The sequence below is a fragment of the Oncorhynchus clarkii genome, chromosome 9 (assembly GCF_045791955.1).
Source record: "Oncorhynchus clarkii lewisi isolate Uvic-CL-2024 chromosome 9, UVic_Ocla_1.0, whole genome shotgun sequence".
NCBI classification, from domain to species: Eukaryota; Metazoa; Chordata; class Actinopteri; order Salmoniformes; family Salmonidae; genus Oncorhynchus; species Oncorhynchus clarkii.
The window spans coordinates 20,671,576-20,695,966 of NC_092155.1; the positions used below are offsets into that span (position 1 = coordinate 20,671,576).

The following is a 24,391-nucleotide window of genomic DNA, read 5'->3' on the forward strand; positions in this document are numbered from 1 at the left end:
AGGTCCAGGAATGGTTAATATGTCATGATATCGGGATTTAGATGGACCTGCAAACTGTACTGTTAAGGGATCTGAAAAACCACTATCAGTCAAAGGGAAATATCAATATACTGGGAAAGATGGGTTAATCTGTGGACATCGGAGGGTTGGAGTTAAAATCACAATGAATGGCCCAGCACTTGCAGGAAGAGGAAATTAGGAAAATACAGTTCCTGCAGAAAGTATTCACACCCCTGGACTTTTTCCACATGTTGTTGTTAAATTTAGGGCTGGGCAATATAACAAATTCATTCCAAAAGCCTGTATTGCAAGAATCTGTCATTTTTTGTATTTATGAGCGTTTAGTCCGCTTGTTCTCATGTTATATTTCTGGTCTTGTCTCCTTCACTCCTCTGTGCTGTGTGCATCTTCCCATTTACACCAGAGATCTGTATATAATATATAAAGACTCCACCCTGACAATGGGATTCATTGTCCCAAAGGCAGGAGGCAAACTTTGGTGCAAAATAAGCCCATTGAAACGCATTGGACATATTTTGGACATATTTTGGTGAGAGCGAAATCTCTGGCTTTGCCTCTTCCTTTATGGTTTACACACACCAAGCCCCTCCCCCTGCCTCTCATTCCAATAAAGTTGAGAGTTCACATCCTGATAACCAGGACGAGACCGCCTGCTAGCTAGTGTCCGATGAGCTAATTTAGCTTGGCTAGTGGGCTGACAAAAAGCATTCTCAACTTTTTGAATAAAAAATTCATATGAAAGTAATTGGTTAAACATTTTAACATAATTTGGTGAATAAATAAACATAATCCTTAAACTTTACAAAATGATTCCTTATTCCTCTGAAAATTCTCTCCCAGCCGTGGACTTAAGTCCGCCATTAATTCAGCAGTTTTGGGAATGTTCACTACTTCGCAAGCTGTTATAAGATAGCCTCCCCACGAAGGGAACAAAAAGTATGCTCCCATGCATGCTTTGTTTTCCAGACCTCCCAAGTTCGCTTATAGAACTTCCGGAAAACTTAGTACATACTTGCCATTTCGCGTTCTTATGTTTGGAATCACACTTGAAAATGACAGGTGACTTCTGTTCTCGCTATACGCTCTAGATAGAATACAAGTATGCGTATTGGAACACCCTTACATAAAATGTATGCACGCATGACTATAGGTCTCTTTGGATAAAAGCATCTGCTAAATGGCATATATTATAGTCTAACTCTCAACATTAAGTTAATACCTCGACTGAGTTCCAAAAAACATGTCCGCAACCCACAAATTACAACTAACCCAAACAGGTTTATAATATACAAAAATTCCAAATATGTTACAACATCCCCCAGTCTCCCCTTACTAAACGGAGGTTTTTACTCCGCTGGTCTCGGGAAGAAATTACCAGTCCTCATTGTCCAAAACCGAGTCAAGACCGAGTAAAAATGTATCCGACACCTAGACAAGACCCTGACATGCAATATGTGGTCTATAGACCGGACTCGAGTACTACAACACTGACAACATCCACTGACTGGTTTAACAATAACAGAGCGCGCCACTTGGAACAGCAACAGCTTTACAAAGTCTGAGAATGCATCATCCAAGATGTGCTGGACCTCGTTTTATGTTGTCTGAAGTGCTGGTCTACTCTCCTCCACCCAATAGTGGTGAAAGAATGAAGTAGCATAGAGACTGCCTCTGTATTTTGTTGTTATTGTTGTTCTTTCAGAGATGTTCCCCAGTGGCCTGGCTGCATTCAAGAGGATCACTCTGAACATTGAAGAGGAGGCCGCCATGAAGGATGACACAGGCATGCAGGATGTCTACTACACTGAGGTGTGTGTGTGCATTTATGCAGGCTTGTGTACAGTTGTGATCCTATAATGACAATGATTTCATCTTGTCATATTTGCTTTTAATAATAGACACCACTATTTTTCATCTTCTATAAATCATATCGCAGTTAATTAACTGCCAATAGAACTGGTTAATATTTCACATGGATTCATCTCGCAATGTTGATAAGTCTTTGATGTGATTGATAGCAGCTTGACCTGTTTTTCCTGAACTGGTGCCATCTTGCCAAGTCCTATGGCCAAGGTGTTAGAATAATAGCAGAGAGAGAGAGAGACTTTGTCCTTTCTTCAAACAATCATCTTTATTCAATATCGATGAATTATTGCAATAAGGAGGCTGATCAACCCCACACCCTTGAGTGTTGGACCGAGTAACCTAACCTTTACACAAATGCAGAGTACTATACAGTTGAAGTCAGAAGTTTACATACACTAAGGTTAGAGTCATTAAAACTTGTTTTTCAACCACTCCACACATTTCTTGTTAACAAACTATTCTGGCAAGTCGGTTAGGACATCTACTTTGTGCATGACACAAGTCATTTTTCCAACAATTTTTTACAGACACAGTGATTTGTAAATGAAATAATCTATCACAATTCCAGTGGGTCAGAGGTTTACATACACTAAGTTGACTGTGCCTTTAAACAGCTTGGAAAATTCCAGAAAATTATGTCATGGCTTTAGAAGCTTCTTTTTGATATCATTTGAGTCAATTGGAGGTGTACCTGTGGATTTATTTCAAGGCCTACCTTCAGACTCAGGGCCTCTTTGCCTGACATCATTGGAAAATCAAAAGAAATCAGCCAAGACTTCAGAAAAAAAATTGTAGACCTCCACAAGTCTGGTTCATCCTTGGGAGCAATTTCCAAACGCCTGAAGATACCACGTTCATCTGCAGGTCCTAGTGGAGGTCCTAGTGGAACACCTGGAGCTGTGTGTGGAGGGGCTGAGGAAAGCAGAGTGATACGAACTGATCACACACATCGCCAAGCTCGTCATCCCTGTCTACGAGAAACGCCATGACTTTGAGGTACGAGCCAAACACATGAATGCACACACACACGCACACACACAAACAAGACTGAAATGTAAATTGAATCCTTGTGAGCAATATTTACACAGCATCTTGTTTACAAAGAACCACCCATGTACAGATGTGGCTATATTCGTTTTTAAAATACCCAAAACCATTCTAGGATTGACTGTAGGAAAATAACTTCTGTGTGAATCCCACAATGAGTATTTGATTGTAAGGTTGAGACAATGCCATTCAACATTCCAGACTATATTAACTATGTCCTGCTTGTCTGTGTATTGCGCTGTCCCCTGTGTTTATAAAGCAGAAATAAGCAAGGCTAATTCAGTCCTTCCTCAGCTTATGAAATAAGGTCTCACACGTAAATACTGTCCATGAGAAGTTTACCCTAAGAATGTCCCACTCTCCATCTTCTCATGCTGAGACTCTCTTCTCTTCTTAGCTTGAATAGAAGCTTTGGCTCTGGCTTTAAAAAGCTCTTTGGCCGAGTCTCAAATGGCACCTTATTCCCTATATAGTGCCCTACTAAGGACCCTGGTCAAAAGTAGTGCATTACATAGGGAATAGGGTGCCATTTGGAACACAGTCTCTGTGTTGTCTTTTGGCAGTGGCATGTTCCTATAGCCTCTCTCAGTTCTCTCTCTGACAATATCTCACAAGATTGGCCACCATTAATTGCATATTTGAGAATGTAAAATCAAAGTTAACTATACATGAGAAGTATGAGTGGTTTAGGTTCATTTCCCATCCTATGTGGGCTCTGCCTGTCAAGCAGCAGAAGGGCACATTTGCCGATGTACTGTTAGCTGATCATGTTTACTTTTTAAAGCTACCAGTAGAAACTTTGTACAGTTGGCTTAACATAGTGGTAAGTAGACCTAATGTACTTGTTTCTCCATCCAACGTAGGCCTACCTAGTGAAGTTGGATAACATTATCCCCTTTTCAACATTGTTTTTAAGTGTCACAATTGCTGCTGACAGACATAATAGCTAGGCTACATTGATTGTTGGACCATGTCAAATTGGCTAGCTAGCTAATAACAGATCACATCAATAATGGCCAATTAACAAGCTAACTTTCAGGGGATAAACTAGATGGCTATATCCAAATATTGTTTGAGTTGCTTGCCATCTATAGTGGTGATGACAGAAGTACGAGTGACAACTTTCCCAGGACGAGGACTTGCCAATGTCAGGATCTTTCCAAAAGCCTAATCTCTGATGAAGCAAGTTAAATGACATGTTTGCTCAGATAGCTAGCTAGTTACATGCCAAATGGATAGGCTACCCTCACTTCTGAAATTACATGATCAATTGATGTTTACTGAACATGAAAGCATGCAGTCACATGCTGTATAACTGATGATAGAGCTAAATGTGGAATAATCAGAAATGTGTCATTCTGACTATACTCTTCAAGAGGTGATGATATTAAAACCAAATAGTTTATTTAACAATCCCTTGAAGACGGCACATATTTGTCAGCACGTATGGTTTTAGCAGAGCTGGGGTCTCCTTGCCCCCCAGAAGCCAAACCGAACTCTCTGTACCATATTGTGACATTTAATTGATAACAACCTATATGCAGTGCAGTGTAGTTGTTCTCAAAAATATCACACACATACACAGAGTTAGACACACAATAGCGTGCACAATCATAAGCGAATACACACAAACACACACACACACACACCAAATACCCAGGGGTGTGGGGTTTTTCTTTCTTCAGAAACTGAGCCGTCTGTATGACACGCTGTACAGAGCTTACAATAAGATCCTGGAGGTGATGCATACAGGCCGGAGACTGCTGGGGACCTACTTCAGAGTGGCCTTCTATGGACAGGTGGGTGGATATGGAATAAAACATACAAGATCACCTTCTATTTGCCTCCCAGTCTTTTTTTATTTGATTTTATGCCCTTTGAGACAGCATACCTGTGAAGCGCTGCACCCACAGACTCAGATAGACACTGGGGAGGAACTGTAGTCAATGGCTCCTTTCCAATATCCCCACTAGCATACCACTTACAAGGTAACAATGGATGGGGCATGTATTCGAAGCGCTATGCTAGTATGTTTAGCTAATCATTGTTTAGTATGCTGGCTCAACCAATTGTACTTCTCTGTCAAGGATGGAGAGCCCATTACTTACGCCATCCTTATTTTTAGATGTTACCCTGCTAGTTCCGGAGGGCCGGAACTGATTGAATCGGCCTGGAATCAAAATGAATGAATGCCCAGTGTCGGCCCAAGTACATCAGGCCGTTTCCATCTACCGCAATTCAGGTCGACTTTGCCGGCATCTTACCAGAATCCCCCCAGAAGCGGCCCAAATGCAAATTTAAATAAATGTCTACAACATTACCAGATTTAGTCATTTTACTATTTTATACATAAAAATTATACCCATCCACAAAAAAATACATTTGTCAGAGGAAACATCATACACCTGGTGACCGTGTCAGCGTGCATGCGCCTGGCCCGCCACAGGAGTCGCTACAGCGCGATGGGACAAGGACATCCCGATCTGCCAAACCCTCCCCTAACTCGGACGACGCTGGGACAATTGTGGGTCCCCTGGTCTCCTGGTTGCTGCCGGCACGGGTCTTGAACCACGTCTGTAGCAACGCAGTTTACACTGCGACACCGTGTCTTAGACCGCTGCGGTATTGGGGAGGCTCCATCCACAATTTTTTAAATGCTTATCAACTGCCTTGCACAAAGTATGAAAATACTACGCAGAATTCTTAAAAATTTTCATTTAAATGTTTTAAAAAAAATTTTATCACAGAAACATTGAGAAAATATTGAAAATAAATAATGAAATGTTAACTATTTAAAGCAGCCCATGTAATCATCTGCCAAAGAGTAGCCCCAATCGGCCCGATCCCCAAGTAATACATTTGGGCCAGATAACTCACACCAGAATTGGCTCGAGCTCAATCCCCACATCCTAGCCACAAGTAATACTGCCGAAGGGTATCTTCCTGTCCGTCTTGCATTTGTTTGGGGTGAAAATAAACTTGTCTCTCTCTGTTAATTACTATAGAAAAATAACAACAGTGCTCATCTGTCATAGTCTAGCTAATGTAGCGTCATTGAGGTACTTGTGGTTGTATCGTGTAAGCTTACTTTAACCACATCTGATATCAGTATCTATCAACCATCTGTGATATGGTGTTCTTTCTTGGTTACTTCCCTAACTGAGAGAGATATTAGATTAAAGTGAAATTACACCAATCCCGTAGACTAGTGGCCTCTGAGGAAGATAGATGTGAGAGGGCTAAAAATGCTACAACACCAAGGCTTAGCTTAAGTTTCACTTCTCTCTTCAGATAGATAAGGGATGATTTGTATCTCTGTCTGTGTGATACAGTGCCTTCAGAATGTATTCACAACCCGTGACTTTTAACACATTTTGTTGTGTTAAAGCCTGAATTTCAAATAGATTACATTTAGATTTTTTGTCACTGGCCGCCTACACACACACACAATACCCCAATTATGTTAAAGTGGAATTATGTTTTCTTTTCAACTTATTTTACAAATTCATTAAAATTGAAAATCTGAAATGTATTGAGTCAATAAGTATTTCACCCTTTTGTTAAGGCAAGCCAAAATAGGTTCAGGAGTAAATATTTGCTTCACAAGTCAGATAATAAGTTGCACACTGTGTGTGTAATAATAGTTTTAACATGATTTTTTAATGACTACCTCATTACTGTAACCCACACAGACAATTATCTGTAAGGTCCCTCAGTCAAGCAGTGAATTTCAAACACAGATTCCACGACAAAGACCAGGAAGGTTTTCCAATGCCTCGCAAAGATGGGCCGCTGTTGGTAGATGGGTAAAAAAAAACATTGAATATCCCTTTGAGCATGAAGTTATTAATTACACTCTGGATGGTGTATCAATACACCCTGTCACTACAAAGATACAGGCGTCCTTCTTAACTCAGTTGCCGGAGCGGAAGGAAACTGCTCAGGGATTTCACCATGGGGCCAAAGTTTACTTGTTACAGATTTTAATGGCTGTGATAGGAAAAAACTGAGGATGGATCAACAAACAACATTGTAGTTACTCCACAATACTAACCTAATTGACAGAGTGAAAAGAAGGAAGCCTATACAGAATACAAATATTACAAAACATGCATCCTGTTTGCAAAAAGGCACTAAAGTAACACTGTAAAAAATGTGGCAAAGCAATTAACATTGTCCTGAATACAAAGTGTTATGTTTGGGTCAAATCCAATTTAACACATCACCGAGTACCACTCTCCATATTTTCAAGCATACTGGTGGCTGCATGTTATGGGTATGCTTGTAATGATTAAGTATTAGGGAGTTTTTCAGGATAAAAAAAGAAACGTAATGAAGCTAATCAAAGGCAAAATCCTAGAGGGAAACCTGTTTCAATCTGCCTTCCACCAGACACTGGGCGATGAATTCACCATTCAGCAGGCCAATAACCTAAAACACAAGGCCAAATCTACACTGGAGTTGTTTACCAAGAAGACAGTGAATGTTACAGTTTTGACTTAAATCTGCATGAAAATCTATGGCAAGACCTGAAAATGGTTGACTAGTAATGATCAACAACCAATTTGGCAGAGCTTGAAGAATTTTGAAAAGAATAGTGGGCAAATGTTACACAATCCAGGTGTGGAAAGCTCTTAGGGACTTACCCAGAAAGACTCACAGCTGTAAATTGCTGCCAAAGGTGATTCTAACATGTATTGACTCATGTAAATACCTATCCAGTGGCGATTTTATCATGTAAATCTTGGTGGGACAAAAAAATAAATGTTTTAGATGCATGCCAGCAAAGCCACAATACTAAACAATACATTAATTCCACTTTAACAGTGAAAAGCAGTGCGCACAATCTGTTAGGGCCTACATAAAGCTGAACCAACATCAGACTTTCTTTTCCGCACCATGCCTGTTTTACATATTTTGTCATCAAACTTGTCATTCTCTGAGCTAGGCTGAAACACCTGCATTTTGGAGCTGCCTTACTCAAGAAAGGCAAAAAGAGGCCATGTTTGTATGCGGCTTAATTAATGCAATGTTTATTTTTTACATTCTTTGCAAACTGATATGTGACGCGTATTAATGCCAAAATAACATGCAAAACAGGTAGGGCTCAAAACAGGTGGGGGTCTTCCCCACCTGCCCTGAATGACGGGTCGGCACTGTACTTATCTAGTCAAGATACACTGAACAAATATATATAACGCAACATGCAATCATTTCTAAGATTTTACTGGGAATACAGATATCCATCTGTCGGGGACAGATACCTTAAAAAAAAGGTAGGGGCATGGATCAGAAAACCAGTCAGTATGTAGTGTGACCACCAGTTATCTCATGCAGCTCGACACATCTCCTTCGCATAGAGTTGATCATGCTGTTGATTGTGGCCTGTTGAATGTTGTCCCACTCCTTTTCAATGGCTGTGCGAAGTTGCTGGATATTGTCGGCAACTGGAACACGCTGTCGTACACGTCAATCCAGAGCATCCCAACCTTGCTCAATGGGTGACATGTCTGGTTAGAAAGCTGGCCATGGAATGCAGGCCATTTTCTGCTTCCAGGAGTTGTCTACAGATCCTTGTGACATGGGGCTGCTGTGCATTATCATGCTGAAACATGAGGTGAGGACGGGGGATGAATGGCACAACAATGGGCCTCAGGATCTCATCATGGTATCTCTCTGCATTCAAATTGCCATCGATAAAATGCAATTGTGTTCGTTGTCCGTAGTTTATTCCTGTTCATACCATAACCCCACCGCAACCACGGGGCACTCTGTTCACAACGTTGACAGCAGCAAACCGCTCGCCCACACGATGCCATACACGCTGTCTGCAGTCTGCCCGGTACAGTTGAAACCAGGATTAATCCGTGAAGAGCAGACTTCTCCAGCGTGCCAGTGGTCATCAAAGGTGAGCATTTGCACACAAGTTGGTTACGACGCAGAACTCCCTGGGGGGAGGACAAGCACGCAGATGAGTCGGTTTCTGACCGTTTGTGCCGAAATTCTTTGGTTGTGTAAACCCAGAGTTTCATCAACAATCCTGGTGGCTGGTCTCAGATGATCCCACAGGTGAAGAAGCCGGATGTGGCGGTCCTGGGCTGATGTGGTTATACGTGGTCTGCAGTTTTGAGGCCGGTTAGACGTACTCCAAAAATGTCTCCAATGTTGTTTTAGAGAATAACATTAAATTCTCTGGCAACAGCTCTGGTGGACATTCATGCAGTCAGTGTGCCAATTGCATGCTCCCTCAATACTTGAGACATCTGTGGCATTCTGTTGTGTGACAAAACTGCACATTTTAGAGTGCCTTTTTATTGTCCCCCAGCACAAGGTGCACCTGTGTGATGATCATGCTGTTTAAGCAGCTTCTTTCAGCTCATGAAACATGGGAGCAACACTTTACATGTTGCATTTATATTTTTGTTCAGTGTGTTTTACAAATGTTTACATTTGTCTTCCACTTTGACATTACAGAGTATTTTGTGTAGATTGTTGACAAAAAATGACAATTAAATCCATTTTAATCCGACTTTGTAACACAACAAAATATGGAAAAGTTCAAGGGGTGTGAATACTTTCTGGAGGCAGTGTATTTTATATTTTGAGATGAAAGATGACAACCTTGTTTTATATAGATGGATTGTTAGAATATTATTAATTCATGTTTCATTATGTCATGTTTTTTTATGCTTGCATACATTCAAAAATCCCAATCCCAAATATCTGACAAAGAACTTTATTTCACATTTGAGAGTTAGTCTAATTGATTTATGACTGAATATTTTCCTCCTGAGTCTGCACCTGTTTTGCAGCATGAACATCCGCACCACCATTGGCCAGTTGGAATTTGGAACACTCTCAGTTTTCTAAGATTGCTAATATGTCTTGTTGACAGGGCTACTTTGAGGAGGAGGATGGGAAGGAATATGTTTACAAGGAGCCCAAACGCACAGGTCTGTCGGAGATCTCTCAGCGCCTTCTATGGCTCTACGGGTACAAATTTGGAGCTGAAAACGTCAAAATCATCCAGGACTCCAGCAAGGTAATAACTATAGTTGCGTCCCAAATGGCATCATATTCCCTATGCAGTGCACTACTTTTGAGTCTACGAGATCCTAGAATAAGGAAATAGGCTGCTTCCTTTATTGGAGTTGGAAACTCTCTGCAGTAGTTTCAAATGAATTTAATTTTCAGCCAGAAATAAAAACATGCATTTTCTTGTTTCCTGAGAAGAGAGGATGGTCCAAATATGAACCATCTAGAAATTCCTGTAGTACTATACATACTGAAGGACTCCAGGACAAGGTTTGGTCACCCACTGATATAAATGATGCTATACCAAAAGCCAGGAGCTCTTCCTGACCATGTGACCTGATCAGGAGAAACTATTGGCCTTAGTTCCGTTCATGTGGATTTTGCCTAGAAGGGATACAGTTTTTGTCAAAATTTACTTTTTGTAACAGGTTTAGGAGAACTTATGCAGCAGGTTAGGAGAATTAGGTTAAGGTTAGGAAAAGGGTTAGGGTTATCTACTATTGAAGTCAAATTTGACTAAATCTGTATCCCATCTAGACGTGGCCTTTTTACAGGAATGTGTCTTGCATTCAAGAGCACTGATTCAAAGACGACTTAAATAATTTACCTTTTCTAGGTAATGCATCATCTAGGTTCTACCTAACACCCCTCCTGTCTCCAACAGGTCAACCCCAAAGACCTGGACATCAAGTTTGCTTACATCCAGGTCACCTTCGTCAAGGCTTACTTTGATGAGAAGGACTGTCCGGAGAAGAAGACAGAGTTCGAGAAGTGCCACAACATCAACCGCTTCATGTTCGAGACGCCGTACACACTGATGGGGAAGAAACATAGTGGTGTGGAGGAGCAGTGCAAGAGGAGGACAGTGCTAAAAAGTTAGCTTCATGACCTCATTACAACCTCTTTAAAACCACTAGTTAGCTTTACATTTTTGTTACAAACATTCACACACTTTACACCAGTTATTTAGCTTAACAACCTCTTTTTTACAACCTATAGGTGCACAATCTTAGTTTGACCCCACGTCTCACAGCAGGAAAATAATATAACCAGAAATGTGTGGGGGGGATGTATTCTACTAAGCTATATGGAATTGTTTTAAGGTCATACTAAAGATAATTTAGCTATATTGATTTTACATTTTAAGACCCCTTGAAGTATCCCAAAAATTTGTAAAACATATGAAAATGTATATTTGGCCTTACTACTATTAGCCCATACGAACGCATTGAAAACAGATTCACGACCTGGATGTCACGGATCCCTCCGGAACTATGTCATTACGCACACCTGGTCCCCATTCCCACTGATTTGTAATTGCTTAAATATGTCCTTTGATTTCCATTGGGCTGTCAATTATTGTTCCAATGTCCGTTGGTCGTGTGAGTACCTGTGTTGTTTTGGCTTTCGTGCCACTTGTATTGCGTAGATGATTACGGGTCTCGTCCCGTGTGGAATCATTGTGTGAGTGTATGTTACTGGTTTAGCCCCGGTGTATTTATTTGAGATACTCCTCGCTCTTTTGGTTGGGTTTCAACCCTGTGTTTTGCATACCTGTTTGTTTTTACATGGCACGCTGTAATTTGGGTAAATAAAAAAATAACTATTACGCATTCCTGCGCCTGTCTCCCGATCCCTTTAGTCCAATGTGACAATGGAACAACAGATTCAGGTATTTAGCCCCTTATTTTTGGCACTAAACAGTTTCCATATATACAGTACCAGTCAAAAGTTTGGACAAACCTACTCATTGTTGGGTTTTTCTTTATTTTTATTTTTTTCTACATTGTAGAATATTCGTGAAGACATCAAAACTATGAAATGAATCATGTAGGAACCAGAAAAGTGTTAAATAAATAAATTGTAGATTCTTCAAAGTAGCCACATTTTGCCTTGATGAAAGCTTTGCACACTCTAGGAATTCTCTCAACCAGCTTCACCTGGAATGCTTTTCCAACTGTCTTGGAGTTCCCACATATGCTGAGCACTTGTTGGCTGCTTTTCCTTTACTCTGCTGTCCAACTCATCCCGTACCATCTCAATTTATTTGAGTTCGGGTGATTTGTGGAGGCCAGGTCACCTGATGCAGCACTCCATCACTCTCCTTCATTGTCAAATAGCCCTTACACAGTCTGGAGGTGTGTTTTGGGTCATTGTCCTGTTGAAAAACAAATGATAGTCCCACTAAGCACAAACCAGATGGGATGGCGTATCACTGCAGACTGCTGTGGTAGCCATGCTGGTTAAGTGTGCCTTGAATTCAAAGCACCCCTACACCATCACACCTTGTCCTCCATGCTTCACAGTGGGAAACACATGCGGAGATCAAAGACAGAGCGGTTGGAACCAAAAATCTCAACTTTGGACTCAACTTTGGATTTCCACCGGTCTAAAGTCCATTGCCTGTGTTGCCCCAAGCAAATCTCTTATTGGTGCCCTTTAGTAGTGGTTTCATTGCATCAATTCGACCCCAAAGGCCTGATTCACGCAGTCTCCTCTGAACAGTTGATGTTGAGATATGTCTGTTACTTGAACTCTGAAGCATTTATTTGGGCTGCAATCTGAGGTGCAGTTAACTCTAATGAACTTATCCTCTGCAGCAGAGGTAACTCTGGGTCTTCTTTTCCTGTGGTGGTCCTCATGAGAGCCAGTTCCATCATAGCAGCCACAGGTACACCTCCAATTTGACTCAAATGATATCAATTAGCCTCAGAAGCTTCTAAAGCCATGACATTTTCTGGAATTGCACAAGCTGTTTAAAGGCACAGTCAACTTAGTTAATGTAGGTATTATTGGGGGCGCTAGAGAGCGTGCTATGGAGTAGACGTGCTTTGCTAGAGCTCCGCTCCATTTTGAAACAAATTAGTATTTATCTTAACCTCTCACGACCTATATCTTCAAAGAAGTATGACAAAGGGAAAAGGCACCAGAAAAGGGAGCGAGAATTTGAATGAGATAGACAACGAACCAATTTCAACGTCGCCAACCCACGAGGAGTTAGCTGAAGAGGCTAGCTTCCAAGAGTCCCCCACAGAGCCTACGCAAAGTGACATACTGGCTGCCATAAACCCACTAAGCAAGAAGGTGGACACAAGGTTGGCTGATATCTCAAAGAGTATTGGGACTTTGGCCGAAACTGAAGGCAACTCAGAGAAGGGTGCATGAGGTTGAGCAGACGACAGTCGATCACGAGGCCAGGCTACAGGACATAGAGAAACAGTGCGCAACGTTCAAAAATGACAACAAAACCCTGAAAGCCCGACTGGAAATGCTTGAGTCGCATTCAAGATGCCAGAACATCAGAATATGTGGCATCCAGGAGGACACTGAGAAAGGGAAACCCACTGAATTTGTCTCGGAGCTGATACCGGCCCTGCTGGGGAGTGAACACTTCAAAACGGCCATCCTGATCGACCACGCACACAGATCTCAGGCAACGAAGCCGGCCAAGGGCGGTCCACCAAGGCCATTCATTGTACGGCTGCACTATCCCCAGACCAGGGATCTCATCCTCAAGCTGGCTAGTCAAAAGTTCACCCTTAACTTCAACGGAGCCAGGGTGTCTTTCTACCCAGATCTTACCTTGGAGGTGAGGAACCAACGGAAAGAGTTTGATGAGGTACGCAACAAATGCAGGGCGGCCAACATCCGATATGGATTCCTCTTCCCAGCCCGGTTTAAGGTGACAGTCGAAGGATCAACACGTACGTTTGACAACCCAAAAGAGGCCGATCTGTTCTTGACAAGCAAGCTCCCTGGCTGAGGATACAGAACGGCTGTGTCAGCCGGCTAAATGACCAAATACAGGCCAGGAATGTGTTTGGATTTCCGGACTATGTCTTTTTGATTAGAAGATCAGAATTTGGGACTTATGATTGGTGAGATGTTGTGGCTAATATAGCATTGTTTGGCACATCATGTTTTAGCGCCACTCACCCCCTAACGTGAGAGTTAAGTGTTAAGTGTTATTTAATATTAGCGTATATGCGGAGCATCTATAGACGACGAGTTAGTTCAAGCTGTATGTCTAGACACCCTAAAGTTTGTGTGTTAGCCAAGGAGTGCTTCGTTTGGGGAAGTCACTCAGTAAAGGGACGGGAGGGGGGATGGGGTATGTGTTTTATGTTCACGTTTATTATTAGTACAGGTGGCATGACAAGCTCCTGCACGGCGGGACGTTTTTCTTCTGAGTTTTGTATGACAGCAACAATTTGATCTAAAATAAGAAATGCCACATAGTGACAGAGCACAGAGTAGACCAGGTGGAATGAAGATAGTCAGCTGGAACTGTAATGGCTTGGGGCATGTGGTGAAACGAGCTAAGGTTTTCTCTCATCTTAAATCACTGGGTGCTGACATAGTGTTTCTTCAAGAAACTCATATTAAACGCTCCGCTCAGGCCAAGCTACGAGTCGGCTGGATCGGTCAGATATACCAGTCTAACTTTGATGCAAAAGCGAGAGGGGTAGCAATCCTGATAAGGAAAAACATTCCATTTGTTTACTCATCCTCGATTTCAGATCCTAATGGTCGGTATATTATTGTGGCTGGTACACTGAATTCGAAACCAGTAACCTTGGTCAATTTATATGGACCCAACTTCGATGATCCATTATTTTTTCAAAGGGTATTTAAGGACATACCAAATATCTTGGATACAAGTGTTATTGTTGGAGCGGACTTTAACTGTACGCTAGATCCTCTTTTAGATAAACGGCTATCAAGGTCACTTCAACAATCAAATGCCAGTGTCTGTCTAAATACATTGATGACAAACCTTAACATTGTCGATATTTGGAGACTGACGCACCCAACAGACAGGGATTACTTTCTTTTCATCAGTTCATAAATCATATTCCAGAATTGACTATTTTTTGTTGGACTCCAAACTAATCTCAGCGGCTGAGTCGGTTACCTATCACCCTATTCTAATTACGGACCACTCTCCTGTGTCCATGGTGCTGAAACTCGACAATATGTCGACAGGTCGGCGACCGTGGCGCTTAGACGCATACCTGCTGAAAGATGAGGCTTTTTGTCAGTATTTGAAGGAGCAGATTGCCTTTTTCCTCGGAACTAACGACACTGGGGATGTTGACGACTCCACCCTTTGGGGATCTCTAAAGGCTGTGATTAGAGGTTACATTATTTCTTATACATCAGAGAGGAAGAAACGCGCCAATACTAGGCTAAGAGAAATTGAAAGAGAGTTAGGGGAACAGGAGAACGTTTTTAGGACAAATTCCTCGTATACAGTCCTTGAGAAGATCACAAAGTTAAAATATGAATACAATACCAACCTTTCGAAACGGGTGGGCTCTTTACTTGCTAGAACGCAACAAAGTTATTTTGAACTGGGTGACAAACCACATAAATTATTAGCAAGACAGCTAAGGCATGTACAGGCATCTAGAGCTATTCACAAAATAAAAGACAAGAAGGGTAAAATAGTAACAGATCTGCAGGATATTAATAAATGCTTTGCACAGTTTTACTCAGAGCTATACCAATCAAAATGCGATGCCACTGATCCACAAACTATGGAACACTTTCTCGCTGAATGTGAACTTCCTAAACTAGACAGGGGGGCAGCTTCTGCACTTGATGCAGGGATAACTTTGGAGGAAATTAACACAGCGATAGCACAATTTCCAAACAGCAAGGCCCCTGGGCCCGATGGATATGTAATAGAATTCTATAAGAAGTACTGCGCCAGTCTATCTCCACTTATGTTGCGAATGTTTAAACAATCCAAAGACAATGCCAAACTCCCGCAAACACTGTATGAGGCTACAATAGCACTGATCTTGAAAAAAGATAGGGATTCCATGGAGATGCCCCGTGTCGTTACTCCCCATAGAAAACAAGGTGTTGACAAAGATATTGGCAAACCGATTGAAAACATATATTTCCGACATCATACACCCTGACCAGACAGGTTTTATCCCGGGCCGTCATATACACTACAATTTGAGACGTCTTTTCAACGTAATGTATCACGATCATAAGGTTGAGGCAGTGGTAATAGCTCTTGATGCAGAGAAGGCGTTTGACCGGATTGAGTGGAAATATATGATGTCGGTTCTGGAGCACTTCGGATTCGGAAAGGAATTTATTAATTGGATAAGAATTATTTATGCACACCCAATGGCGTCCGTGGTAACCAATCAAGAAATGTCGCAGTCATTCCGCTTGTTCAAGGGGTGCCGACAGGGGTGCCCTATTTCGCCTGCTCTCTTCGCTATAGCCATGGAACCCCTTGCTACTCGCATTCGGGCATGTGCCGATATAGCTTCTGTTAAAATAAAGGACACACAGCACAAAATTTCCCTATATGCAGACAAAGTTATTTTGTTTTTGTCCAAGCCTAAAACTTCTATTCCACCCCTACTTAACTTGATAAACACATTTGGCTCCTTCTCTGGCTACAAGATAAACTGGCAAAAAAGTGAGTTGATGCCAATATCACGGCCTGTGGATATGCAATTTCTGCAATCTACCCCGTTTAGAACAGTGATGGACAAGTTCACAAGCCTTGGCATTGTAGTGACAAGAGACCTTGACCAGCTATCTAAAGTGAATTGGGACATGAAAATATATCAGCTTAAACAAAATATAGATTTTTAGAAAACTCTGCCTATCTCCTTGGTTGGTCGTATAAACGCTATTAAAATGGTTGTCCTACCCAGGTTTCTCTACCTCTTCCAATGTCTACCCAATTTAATACCACAAAGCTATTTTAAGAAACTGGATTCAATAGTAACTCCATTTTTATGGGATAACAAGGCAGCCAGAATTTCAAAGAAGCATTTATGCAAGTACAAAATAGAGGGGGGCTTTGGCCTTCCTCACTTTAAACTGTATTATTGGGCTGCTAATCTGAACATTGTGTCTTTCTGGAGGGAAAGCTTACCTGCGATGAGACAGAAGGATATGCCTGCATGGCTTTTGATTGAGCAGGCCTCCTGTCAACGTTCCTCACTCCCTGCACTTGTTAATAGCCCATAATATGTGAAAAAATCCACTTATGACTCTAACCCAGTCATTTGTCATACGCTTAGGATCTGGAAACAGATGAGGTATTTTCTTAACATACCCACTGTATACATTGACAGCCCGATTTGCCTGAATCATGCTTTCCACCCCGCATTGGATGATGTGGTGTTTTCACAGTGGAGGGAGAAGGGGCTCACAACAATTGGTAATCTATACATAGATGGTCAGTTAGCTTCATTTCAACAATTACAGGGAAAGTTCAACATACCAACAACACATTTTTTCAGATACCTCCAAATCAGGAATTTCGTAAGGACACATATCCCACAGTATGGCATGAAGCCAAATAGTCCTACATTAGATAGCTTGATCCTTGTCAAATCCCATTCAAAAGGGTCGGTCTCTAGACTGTATGATGTGCTACAAGCCCACATGGAGGTATCCACAGACACCATTAAAAGGGCTTGGGAACAAGAACTTGGCTCAGAAATCTCAGATGAGGACTGGGTAGAAGCTCTCAGGAATATAAACCACAGTTCAGTGAATGCCAGACACAACCTTGTACAGTTTAAGGTGATACACAGGTTACATTACTCAAAAGTAAAACTGCATAAAATATTCCCGGACACCTCACCACTGTGTGAGAGGTGCAAGCAGGATGAGGGGACGTTGACCCACTTATTCTGGACATGTCCAAAGTTACATGTTTACTGGGCTCTCATTTTTGATTATTTATCTAGAGCCTTTGATAGAGTTCTAGCCCCAGACCCATTAATCGCTCTGTTTGGTACAGTTGATGGGAATAATCACGAAGGGAAAGCTGTCTCTCTTTGTATTCTATTAGCCAAAAGGCTCATATTGCAATTTTGGAAACTGGAGACTGAACCTACCTTTGAAATGTGGTTACGGGATTTAGGAAATGTAATGCATATGGAAAAGATTCGATACAATACCTCCAATAGAAGTCCAATGTTTTACAAAATATGGCAGCCGATACTGGATAAATGGTCTAGTCCCGCTTCATAACTGGGTTGACGATCTGCTGCTACTCTGTGCTGTACTCCACTCAATATTTATTTTTGGCTGAACTACACTGCTTGTAGTGACTATATGCTGTCTTCCTATACATATACCACCTAATAGGATTTTGTTTTATTTTGGGTATGTGTGAGTTAAGTTTAGTTTTGTCCTCTAAATTGGCCATCCCATTCAACAGTACAATGAATGTCATTGTTAGTATTGCTGTCTTTTTTATTTGATTTTTTTATTGTAAAATAATAAACATATTATTTTAAAAAAATTAGAAACTTAGTTAATGTAAACTTCTGACCCACTGGAATTGTGATAAGGTGAAATAATCTGTCTGTAAACAATTGTTGGAAAACTTACTAGTGTCATGCACAAAGTAGATGTCCTAACCGACTTGCAAAAACTATAGTTTGTTAACAAGACATTTGTGGAGTGGTTGAAAAACGAGTATTAATGACTCCAACCTAAGTGTATGTAAACTTCTGAATTCAACTGTATATATAAGTTGCCCATCCCTGCTATAAACCAATACAAGAGTTTTGTTATGTGTGGCTTGTTTGTTCAGGGATGTTTACTTTTTGTTGTTGCAATAAAATTGTTGCACGACATGACCTGTGCGTATATTTGACCAAGGACTACCAGTTAGATCAGTGTTACATTAGCTTCAGCATTTCAATTGTCTGCTTCTCAGAAAGGCTGTTTCAGAATGATAATTTAAGAACAATGGAAGGAGACAGAAGGTTCTGTGAGAAATTACTCCAAGACCAATACCAGACAATGCTGTTATAATTTGTTACAATGTTATAAAATGTTGTTAGGGTGTAGTGATTTGGTCTATGGAGTGTATAATTGTCTGAGACCTGACTGTGTGCTGTATCTCTCCTGTCCAGCAGCCAACACATTTCCGTATGTGAAGAAGCGTGTGGAGGTGTTGGGGGAGAAGCAGGTAGAGCTGAAGCCTGTGGACGTGGCCATCGACGAGATGCAGGCGCGCACTGCCGAACTGACCAAGCTCTGCTCCTCCCAGGAGGTGGACATGATCCAGCTGCAGCTCAAATTGCAGGGCTGTGTCTCTGTACAGGTAGACTAGACCTTACTGTAGCTACATCACTTTGTGCATGCAGCTAGTGCATGCAGCTAACACCACAGACTAACATTAGACCTTAACACAGTGGTATTCAACATTTGCCAGCGGGGACCTCATTTTTCCCACCAAAGTTCCATGACTCCACCCAAAATCTAATGACATAACCTTAAAGGATTAGTGTGTTTTTTTACAACCAAATGTCCATTTTTTTATGACATGTTATAGAAGGGTCCAGACACCTTTTTGTGTGTTTTTCCTATTTTCATTTTTTACTTGCCCCAAACAGCAAATCACTTCCTCATCCTCGTTGTGTAATATGGGGGCCACAAAAAAAAACAGGAATAAAGGCTCCAAAAACACCCAAATAGGTCATTTTAGAAACGGCAAAGCTCTCAGTATAGTAATGCAGGTCTATAGATGTTGTACACGTGAAATTGGTTAATTCCGAACTTGATCATCCATTTTTGTTGCGACTCGAGCGATAACTTTCCATCCATTCTATAGGTAACTTCCAAAATAAACAAATGAGGGATACAAAGTATATTGAAAGCACACAGGAAGTTCCAGACATTTGTAGAATCTACGCCAAGGCGCATTGAAGCTGTTCTGGCAGCTCGTGGTGGCCCAACACCCTCTTAAGAAAGGGAAAGGGGGATACCTAGTCAGTTGTCCAACTGAAATGTTTCTTCCGCATTTAACCCCATCCCCTCTGAATCAGAGAGATGCGGGGGGGCTGCCTTTATTTTTTTTATTTTACCAGGCAAGTCGGCTAAGAACAAATTCTTATTTTCAATGCCTGTTCAGGGGCAGAACGACAGATTTGTACCTTGTCAGCTCAGGTCAGACGCATATTTCGCATCAACAGTTCAATCCTGCTGATAAGAAGCAACATGTCTGGTCAGATGCATACTTCGCATCAACAGCTCAATCCAAAATACCCCCCCCCCCCCTTTGAACTGAAAGAGAGGCTTCTTTTGTAGGGGAAGTCCCTCCCATCAGAACATAACAAACACAAATTAATTAAGCAATTACCATCATCAAAGCCTATATTTTCCACGCCGCTAAACATCATGAATTATATACATTTCACCTTTGCAATCCGTTTCTCATGATACGATATAACACATTTACAAAATATCATCCCTACTGACATGGTGTCTTCCAATATGCCCGTTCACGTCAACGAGCCATTCGGGACAGACACAACAAAGCCAGACCGAAGCCATAGCTTTGCTCCTTATCCCACCCGGAAGCTACCGATCTAAGAGAGGAACAGAACCAAACAGCGCGCTCATCCATAACATTGAGTACAATAAACGTTGCTTAAATTAAACATGAACGCTTGTCTGTATATTATTTTTACCATAACAAACTGTTACTGGTGGGAGGTAAGAATAAAGTGTGCAATGTATGTACTAAAATAGCGAAGTTAACTTGTGCGTCGACCCACATTGATAACGTGTAGCTGATAACGGCGTAGGGAGGGGGCGATGAGTGTGTGAGTACCAAACTCTGCCCGCGGCCAGTGACAAACTTCTCCGACACACACAAACACACTACCCTGCCCTATCCCAAGCAACAGTATGCATCACCACTCCTTGTGCAAGACCTGTCAAACATTCCTAACATGTGCCGCATCTACTGTATTTCCTACTCTGCGTTTACTCTGCAGTCCGTAACGTATTGTGAAGCTCTACATTGTTAAAACAACCTTTTATATTTTGGCTTATGATGTGGTACTAAGCTCATGAGGCATCTGTAGGTTATATTCTTGAAGGATCATTGGCTGCCATATATATCATCAATTCAAAAGTCCAACAATGGATGTACAAATCAGACTAACTTTAAGCGGAGTATATAATGGTGCTCTTTGACCAAGGTCGATTAGTATGTACTGAATTTATTGTTCTCTCACAATAGCTTTCACTTTCTACTGACTGTTGCCAGCACATTGTGTTATTCTGTCTTTTACTTTCCTTTTGTGTCTAACGATAACTGTACCCTTCTGTCTATGCTGTCTCTTGCTGCGCCTTAGATTTAAGGAGTGCCAGGTAATTTGATCTCCCGTTTATCATGGTCAGTGAGAGAAGCAGTCAGTGGGTTGATATACTGTTTGTGGCAACGAATCAAATCAAATCAAATTTTATTTGTCACATACACATGGTTAGCAGATGTTAATGCGAGTGTAGCGAAATGCTTGTTCTTCTAGTTCCGACAATGCAGTAATAACAAGTAATCTAACTAACAATTCCAAAACTACTGTCTTGTACACAGTGTAAGGGGATAAAGAATATGTACATAAGGATATATGAATGAGTGATGGTACAGAGCAGCATAGGCAAGATACAGTAGATGGTATCGAGTACAGTATGTACAAATGAGATGAGTATGTAAACAAAGTGGCATAGTTTAAAGTGGCTAGTGATACATGTATTACATAAGGATACAGTCGATGATATAGAGTACAGTATATACGTATGCATATGAGATGAATAATATAGGGTAAGTAACATTATATAAGGTAGCATTGTTTAAAGTGGCTAGTGATATATTTACATCATTTCCCATGAATTCCCATTATTAAAGTGGCTGGAGTTGAGTCAGTGTCAGTGTGTTGGCAGCAGCCATTCAGTGTTAGTGGTGGCTGTTTAACAGTCTGATGGCCTTGAGATAGAAGCTGTTTTTCAGTCTCTCGGGCCCAGCTTTGATGCACCTGTACTGACCTCGCCTTCTGGATGATAGCGGGGTGAACAGGCAGTGGCTCGGGTGGTTGATGTCCTTGATGATCTTTATGGCCTTCCTGTGACATCGGGTGGTGTAGGTGTCCTGGAGGGCAGGTAGTTTGCCCCCGGTGATGCGTTGTGCAGACCTCACTACCCTCTGGAGAGCCTTACGGTTGAGGGCGATGCAGTTGCCATACCAGGCGGTGATACAGCCCGCCAGGATGCTCTCGATTGTGCATCTGTAGAAGTTTGTGAGTGCTTTTGGTGACAAGCCGAATTTCTTCAAATGAATCAAATGAAATGCTTATTTACAAGCCCTTAACCAACAATGCAGTTTTAAGAAAAATAATTCAACAAGTATAAAATAAACTGAAGTAAAATAGAAAAATAACTAATTAAAAGGCCACAAAATAACAATAGCGAGACAATATACAGGGGGTATCGGTGGCAAAATTCCCTTGGATCCATGTTACTTAAGCAACTGTATTGCTCACAATACTTGATTTATTGTAGAGGGAAACAATGGCCTCTATTTTAATAAACTCCATTATATGTGGGTGCGTGCATGGTGTGTGTAGATAGTTGAGGAAATTGTTTTATTTATTTTAGAATAAGACTAATGTAACAATATGTGGGAAAAGTCAAGGGGTCTGAATGCTTTCCGAAGGCACTGTACGTGTCTGTGGCGGTTTGACCAATGATGGTAACGATGTATGTTGTTGTCTACTCTTGTCACCATAGATCTTCCAGGAGGATATGATGCAGTCACTGCTCCAGAACTCCTAACATGTATTCCGTGCTATCAGTGGGACGACTACAGACCTGGGCTAAAGTCGACAGACCACACATTTTTCACAGAGTATAGCTATTTCTCACACACACACACACATACATACATTCTCCGTCAGCTGAACCCAAACCGGCTCTGTCAGCTTCCTGGTAATGGCTGTCTTTTGTTATGATCAATGCAAAGCTGTTGTTGCCTTGCACACTGCATCAAATGGCTTTGTTGCTTGAGAGAAGTGGAAACACAATATTACACTTAAGTGCTGAAGTCTATTCTGCTATGCTCAAAGGTAGCTAATGTTACTTATGTTATAGGAAGAAAGAAAAAAACAGTAACCAACCCATCTGTTGTCTGTACACTCTTAGAAAAAAAGGGTTCCAATAGAGTTCCATGTGGAAACAGTTCTACCTGGAAAAGGGTTCTACCTGGAACCAAATGGTGTTATTCAAAGGGTTCTCCAATGGGGACTGCCGACGAACCCTTTTATGTTCTAGATATAGATGGGTTGGCTGACAACATCACGCCATCGACGTGACCGGAAGGCATGCGTTGATATGATTCTGAACAGTCAGATAGCTAGCAACAATGACAAGAAGCTGCTGTGCGGGGAATCGTAGGTGGCTCGTTTCAGCTCGTATCTTGTTATTGATACCATGTATTTGAGAGACAAGTGCTCATTGTGCAAATGTATTTATGTTTTCAAAAAACATTTAGAGACTAAATAGAGTTTACATGTTATCAACAGTCTAAGCCCACCCTGTCTGTTTAGTCCCATAGTTGCGCACGAGTCGGTTTTGTCGCTAAACAACCAGCCCATCTATTAGATGTAAGGAAAACGTACAGTAAGGAAAGGAGATTTAATGAAGTATACTCTGTCAAATTGTCAGTCACTCTGTAATAACCCAATGCTCAGACAGTTACTTTAGTTGTTGAGCTGTGTTGTATTTCTGATATGGGGCCCCTGCTCTTTGACCAGAAGACTGATTAGCCTGGTCCCAGATCTCTTAGTGTTGTCTTGAGAACTCATAGGCTGCGTTGACACAGACAGCCCAATTTTGAACTTTTGACCAATTATGGGCAAAAGATCTGATCTGATAGGTCAAAAGACCAATCATTGTGGGACCAGGCTAATGGTTGTGATTTTATGCCTCTATCACAGGGGTATTCAAATCCTACCTTACAAGGTCCGGAATACTGCTGTTTTTCTCTTCTACCTGATAATTAGTTGCATCCATCTGGTGTCCCAGATCTAAATCAGTCCCTGATTTTAAAGGGCAAGATTTCCAAAAGTCTTTGAGGTCCAGGTTTGAATTTGAGGGCTCTATCAACTAGCTGGTTCTAGTGATCTAGTAGTGCCTACATCTCTCCTCAGAAAAGTCTCCTGTCCTATTTCAAGTAATAATAAAACTCCCAACACATACTGATTGTACAGTATTTCACAAGTGGCACACTGAAATTAGTAGACTGCTGATAATAATTTGTGGATGTATATAATATGTTATGCCATAAAGAAGAAAAATGTGTATGTATTTATATTTGTACTGTTTTTGGAAAAATGCATGGTTGCATCAGGTCTGGGAGAGAGGTGTTATTTCTCTGATTGTGTCTGACTTATTTGCCATTTTTAATTACACTATATATGTAAGTACAGGTACTTCTTCAACATATTGTATGTTTGTAAAGCCATTTTTCAATAAAAACATTTGGGTTGTATTGTGGGTTGTATTGACCTCATTGTTTTGTATTTATTTGAATGTTTATGTATTAACGTGGATGGATTTAACTTTTATTATGGTGCTT

At 41.2% G+C, this 24,391-nt stretch overlaps 1 pseudogene; it reads left to right on the forward strand.

The window, feature by feature from the left end:
• The window catches only part of LOC139417508 (dedicator of cytokinesis protein 11-like), an 86,694-nt pseudogene extending 62,392 nt beyond the window's left edge, over positions 1–24,302 (forward strand).
• Positions 24,303–24,391: the final 89 nt, after the last annotated feature.